The sequence below is a fragment of the Anguilla rostrata genome, chromosome 1 (assembly GCF_018555375.3).
Source record: "Anguilla rostrata isolate EN2019 chromosome 1, ASM1855537v3, whole genome shotgun sequence".
In the NCBI taxonomy this organism is placed as follows: Eukaryota; Metazoa; Chordata; class Actinopteri; order Anguilliformes; family Anguillidae; genus Anguilla; species Anguilla rostrata.
Window position 1 is genome coordinate 11,212,800 of NC_057933.1, and position 6,875 is coordinate 11,219,674.

The window sequence follows — 6,875 nt, forward strand, 5'->3', positions numbered from 1 at the left end:
TCTCTGTAATTAACACGGTAGGATTATTGCTAAATTATAACTTGTATAATTCTATTAATTTCATCAAAACTTTCAAAAGTAGAAAATATTCTACTGAAAAAAGAAAAAAAAAAACACATTTCCTTGTGCTTTGGGTCAAAGGTAATACAGACTTTGTTTATCAGCCTTACTCAGCCTTCTGTAAACACACCATAGCAACGTTATCCCCACCCTCTTCAGTCTACACCTGTGGGTCCAGTCTGCTGTGGACATTGGGCTGCCACTCTGTTTAATTGGCTTATCAGCACTTTACCCACTGTGGTAAATATTTAATCATCCCAAATAAAATTCAACACCAGCAAAGGAGCCCATTGTGGCATTATTTTAGCTACTTTTAGGATTTATTTATTTATTTATTTTAAGATAATGTCCTGAGGTCTGTGCAGTTCAGTAAGTACCCTTATGTGTCGTTTATTTAATGCATATGCATTCGCTTACAATATATAGCTACTATCATGCTATATTCAGTATGCTTAACTGAATGTTAAACATACTGTGTTAAGGTGTACAAATCAAAATCACACCTTAGCTTTGCTGCTTTGCTTCAGGCATTGTTTTTACAGTATCAGATAGGTTGATGCACATGGTGTTGCAGTCTGCTCTTGCCTGGGAATGCAGCTTGCTATGTACCACAGCCGCAAGTGATGTATGTACTTCTCTGACTGAAAACCCATAACCTGATTACATTATAATGTTTAACTCTTATGCTTTTAGTGTGCTGGATTCAGTGCTGCTTATGGGTGTTTATTATACTGAAAATGGCATGTGAGTCATATCCTGCTTCCATGACTGCTAGAAACAAAATAGTATATTGGATCACATAAAGAGTGTGTAATGTCATGAACCAGAATGTTCCAGAAGAACCCAGCAGTAAAAGGAATCAGGTGGTTTATTTTATCCCAACAGCATGCCTTGTGAAAGTGTCTAAATAGTAAGAAATACATTTTGTAACTGAGATTCAATTATGAAAAGTGTTACATATCATTTCTTATTCGCTAAATGCAAAAAGAAATGAAAGAAATGTAACAGTTGTGTTACATTTTGGCAGTTTAATGTTTAATCCCTTAAAGAAAAAAATGTGCCTTTTTTTCTCATTCCGACCAATAGTTCAACAGTTTTCATTTTCACATCAATGCAGGTTTTTACGAGATGAGAAAAGACACTTTGAGCTCCCCCAGACAGGACAGCTGGTGTTGACACCTGACACATCCTGTAAATGAAGAGGGCTGCATCAAATGAATCCATCTCGGAAATGAACTGCCATCACGATCAAGTCAGCCAGGGCTTGGATGACCTCACAGCGGCCTGTGGCGTGTGGCAGATGCGACGCAGGGACACACGAGGTGGCAGCTTAAATCTCGCATCCAGCCAGAGTTTACATAAGGATTTTTCAGCACAGCCTTAGGCTGTGGTATGAAAGCTCTATCCAGGCAATCGTACAGTCCCAGATGGTGTGACGGAGAGCTGTGGTGTGACGGAGGGAGTTGAAAACTGGGCTGAGTCACCTGACGGATCTACACTTTGGAACACAGTGGGCACTTTGATCGCTGTGCCTTACATCCTCCCCTGCACCGGATAACTCCCACATTGGGAAGAATTCAGGGGCCGTGTCTGGCGTGATGGCGCACTTTCGCTTTTGTTCCACATTGTGTAGCGATGCAGTGATTTAATCTGAACGCATTGCACTCGCTAAGCCCATCCACCTGCCGTCCTTAACAAGGCCAACACAATAAGCGCAGATCCGTCTATAAATATCAGTCCCCCCCATTAGCACTAATAAGAGTTAGAAAAAAGACACCAGGTCCTTTGGAAAATAGAAAGCCTTAAGAGCTACAGACATTGTTAAATATAGATTCTACTGTCATGTTCTATTTGTGTATATACTCATCCAGCCCTGATGATAAACATACTAATTTGCTGTGCTTGGTCTGAGCTTGCTCTTACCGCTGCAAGGCACATCTTATATTTTTCTTGCATTTTGTTCCTTGCATTTCTCTCCATGACAAAACATTAGAGTATTCTAACCCCACTACAGCAGCCAGGATCAGATAATGAGATAATTTTCTAATTAATTAAGAGATGGCATCAAAGGCATTGGGTAAATCCATCCATCCATTACCTATTCCCGCCTGTTCTTGGTCAGGGTTGCGGGAGGTGCTGGAGCCTATCCCAGCATACATTGGGCAAGAGGCAGGAATACACCCTGGACAGCTTGTCAGTCCATCGCAGGGTACATACATCATTCACTCTGACACTCGTACTCAGTTTAGACACTCCAATTAACCTACAATGCATGTGTTTAGACTATGTCTCCATACAGAAAGGCCCTGGCCGGGATCAGAACCAAGGACCTTCTTCCCCAATGCTACACACGTCTTCACACAGCACCAGTTTTTCTGGAAATTTCAGTTAAGCACAAGCATATATATTGTTTGATAAAAAACAAAGAGCTTTTACCCATTCCTACGCACATCCCCCTCTCTCATTTCCTGTGGAATTAATCAGCTGTGTCCACAATCACATCATTCCAGTGCAGAGCCTTCAGGTGGTTATAATCGGATTTGTAGTTCCATGCATTTCTGGTGATCTGTGACATTCATAGCATTCACAAAAGTAATACACAGTAATATACAGTTGCAGTTCTTGCTGCCTGACACTGATATCAGTTAAGTCAACTTTGACACCTAGAATTTGTGGTAGTTCAGATCACAATGTTATTTTAAAAAACTGGGGTGCAAACCTGTGAACAAATTTGGAAATAGCACAGGGTGTCCACTTTTTGGACACCGGAAAATGTGCAGTAACTGGAGGACCTCAGTGCCTAATTATCTTCAGTGCTGCAGTGCTACTCAAATAAAAAGATTCTGTTCAAAGCAGGTGTGTTAGACTTATGGTAATACATTAGATACAACAAGAAGAATGCAGTTATGTTTTTCGAAAACATTTTGAGCACTCAATTCAAAAAGTATTTTCATTTCAAGCAAGAGCCTGCTTTCTCATTTTTCTCTGTGGGAGGCTGCAGTTTGATCTTCCTGCTTGGTTATGTAATGCTGCTTATGCTCAGATTCAGTGGGCTGGGTGCAATGACCCTGCACTTTTATATAAATAAAGCTGCAGAGGCCCAATCCAGAGAGAGCTCTTATCTTGACAAATGCAATAGGGAAAACAACAAAGTGCTTTCATTAACAGTGATATTCCACATTCCGCAGTAGTAGGAAATCCTGGTTGGTGTAAGGGTTTGCTCAGGGGATCTTGAGAAAAGCTGTCCTTTTTGTTTATCTGTGGGAGTCCATCACGGAAGAGGAGTGAAGACAGCCCAAAGACCTCAATCTTTACTTCTGTTCGCTGCTTAAGTAAGGCTGCACCTCTCTGTAGTCTCTGTCTAACAGTATACCAGTTCCTACACAGTAAAATGTCCAGTGTTAATTCACGTTTTTACAGATAACATTTGTTCCCACTCTGGAATGTGGGACTGAATGTTATCTGTTAAGAGTTGATTTAACACTGCACATTTTACTGTGCACACTGTCTTGCATTACCACTCTTCCGGCTCCCCTGTAGCTTTTAGCCCATCCATCTAATCTTCCACAAGGGTGATTCACCTTACAGTGTACCCTGTGCCTCTGACATCCCTCTGTCCCCCTGTTTGTAGGTGATTTAAGTCTTCTGCAATGGCTGGTTCTTTCTCTGGCAGTTCCTGTCCTCTTCCCTTGATTTTCTTGCTCACATAAAGACCTGAATCATCCCTTACTACACATCTGCTCTGACTGTGCTGCTGCTTCTCATAGGGTTTTTGACTTTTCTGTTATCTGTCTACAGGTCCTTCTCCCTCTCCTCCATCAGACTGCTTCTTGTGTTTTCTAAAGTTAGCCAGATTGCAAGTGGTGCTCAGCCAAAACAAAATGGAAGGTCTTTGCCAACCTCATTGGCTTGCATCCTAGATCCCCCATTTCGCTCTTCCAAAGCTGCTATATGCTACTAATTCCAGGCCGTCTTCCTTTAGACTGAAATACCGCCTCAATCACCTTCTCAAGGAAACCAAACATCTGCTCTTTCCTCCAGCCCTGCAGCCCCCCATCTGGCATCAAGGTCGAATTGGATGTTGCCCTCTGAGCTATAACCTTGAGCAAGCTCCTCTTTCATCTCCTCCCTTCTCATCACTGTTTGCTCCTCTTCAGCCTGAATGAAGACTTCCCTGCACTTCTCTCATATTACAAATGCACGCTTGACCTTTCATCCATCCAGTGAAACTGTCAGGTGCTTATGCTTTTTTCAGAGCAACCATTCCTTCAAGACAGCCTTCCACTCAATAAAAAATAACAGCCACTCACCTTGATAGTGGTCATTTTAGATATATAAGCAGCTGTGTTCATGTAAGATCACTAGATCTACCGATATACCTTTGCTGTTCTACTGAGGAGATCTTTGGCAATGTATTTTATTTAATTGGCCCAGCTTTCAGGAACTTCACACTGCTGTGATTATATGTTTCAGGGATATAGATAGCTCAAATCTTTTTCAAACCTTCTGAAACGTCTCATTTTCCGAGCTCAAGCGTGTCTTCTCTGATGTCTGGTATCCCTGCATGGATGACATTCCTAAATCAGATGTGCTGAAAAACTTTCCAAGGTGTCCCTTTGCAAGCAATGTGATACTGACCTTCACCTACAGAGTCAAGGGCAGTATCTGAATAATCTCCACTGCCCTCACTAACAACTCAACCGATTTAATCATCTATGCTCCTCCCAACTCCTCTAAGCAACCAGTTGCTGTTTGTCTGTATTTCCAAACAGGTATTGTATTGCATAAACCAAGCGGAACTTTCACATTTACCTCCCTCAGTCCCTGTCTTAGATATCTTCCATACAGCAATTTGAAACTCTGGCCCCTTTGGTGGAGTGCATCACCTACCACAGTTCGAACAGCTACGAGAATTTATGGGATCTGTGCTGCAACTAAAACGCTGGATTGGGATTCAGACCGTGCAATCAGCACTCATGTAAACTGGCACACCACAATATGTCAGTCATGGGGTGTTTCAATCATCACTGCGCACACTCAGTTCAGTTCACAGATTAATATGTTTTGATTTTAGCCATTTGCTGGGTGCACTCTACAAAAACCAGATGATGCAAACTGTGCTTAATCACACAGAGAGGAAGAGAAGCAAGCATAATAGACTGATCATAATCCTGTGATTCATTTTCTGTCTGGCTAAATTTCCCAATGAGTTCAAATCTGATTTGCAAACAGTGACTCCTCCGGTGTAACATATTGACCCTGTGTCATCCTTTTCCTCTGCCTCCTTGTAATTGAATCTTGAGATGTCCAGATGAGCCACCTGCTAGTTTGAAGACATCAGAGGCTAAGCAGACTTGCTTCAACTACTTTCCAGGGAAGTAATGAATGTCCTGTGCAGGGCCACTGAGGCTAACAAAACACAGAACACAGGCAGAACATACAAGCTCCTCACAGTGCTTCACATTTACAGTAACAGGTGTTTCTTGTTTCTGCATGGCTGGGTACACTATGCTTGACTCCAAACAATTTTGTGAGGACAAATTTTGATACTTTTCTCTGCAAACACCTTGACTGGTATTCATGTCAAAGCATTCCTATGAATGATTTCCTTCTAGACGTTCTTTACAGATGACATCTGTAGATACAATACATGGCACTGTCTTTTCTTACTTGATGAAATATGCTTTTGATTTAACTAAATTTGCATTAAAACAAAATAATATACATGTCTCACCTCTCCTTATATTTCTTCGCTGACTTCTAAAAGCTGCTTGGATCCAATTCAAAGTCCCAGTTGCTAGCTAAGTAGGCAGTGAAAGACAGCTCAGTCCTACCTTCTGTCCATCATCAGACCTTCTGTCCCTGAATGATCCCTCTTGATTAGCAACAGCAGATCAACGGCTGGTTAGATAGCTATCCATCTTCTCTGCTGCTATATATTCCCAGTTTTACTTTGTCCCGCTTTCCGCTGCCCCCTTAGAGATGGATTGTCAGAGCTACAGTAGCATTCAACATATTTTGATGCAGACAAAAAATACACCCATTCAATCATGAATGGGTCCCAGGATTTAGTCCCATTCTTAGTCTCTGCTCATGAACCCTAAGTACATTTTTTAATTGTACAATTTCATTGTTATTCCCTAAGAATATGGAAATATGATGCAAGTTATCATTGCACTTATTGCTTATTATCCATTATCACATAAAAAAGAACTATGATGCAAGGTAATGATGCTTTTATAGATCTGTTAGGCTACATTCAAAGTTGTTTAATGGAACTATTTTCTGTTATGCTGTTAGGCACTACGTTTTTCATTGTTTTGCGTTTATATGTTTTTGCTTTTTTTAATGAAGCATACCCTATTAGCCTTATTAGTCCCTCTTAAAATAACAATTAAAATAACTTTCTTTCTCTGGTTGTGTAGACTTAGTATATTTAAATAGTGTTTATTTCATTCACTTACAACATTTATGCAAGCGGTGTAAAAACATTAATGAAACACTTCACATGGTCATAAGTTTTCTAAGATGACGGCCAGTAATAAGTGGCTCTGGTTTGGTTCTAGCCAAGGCTTACCAATGTCTGTGTGCTTGGTCTTCATTGTTATTCTTATATGTGGACATCTAGTATTATATTTATTTTACAGGTTTCAAGTGTTGTAATGTAATATGGCCGGTGCTGAACCAACAGAAGGCAAACATCCATCTGTAAACAATACTCACCATGAACAGGTGCTCATTGCCCACTTGTGCACTGTTTAATTTGCATTACAATAGAGTATTTATGAGCAGGTGAGTCATCTGCAGCCAAAATA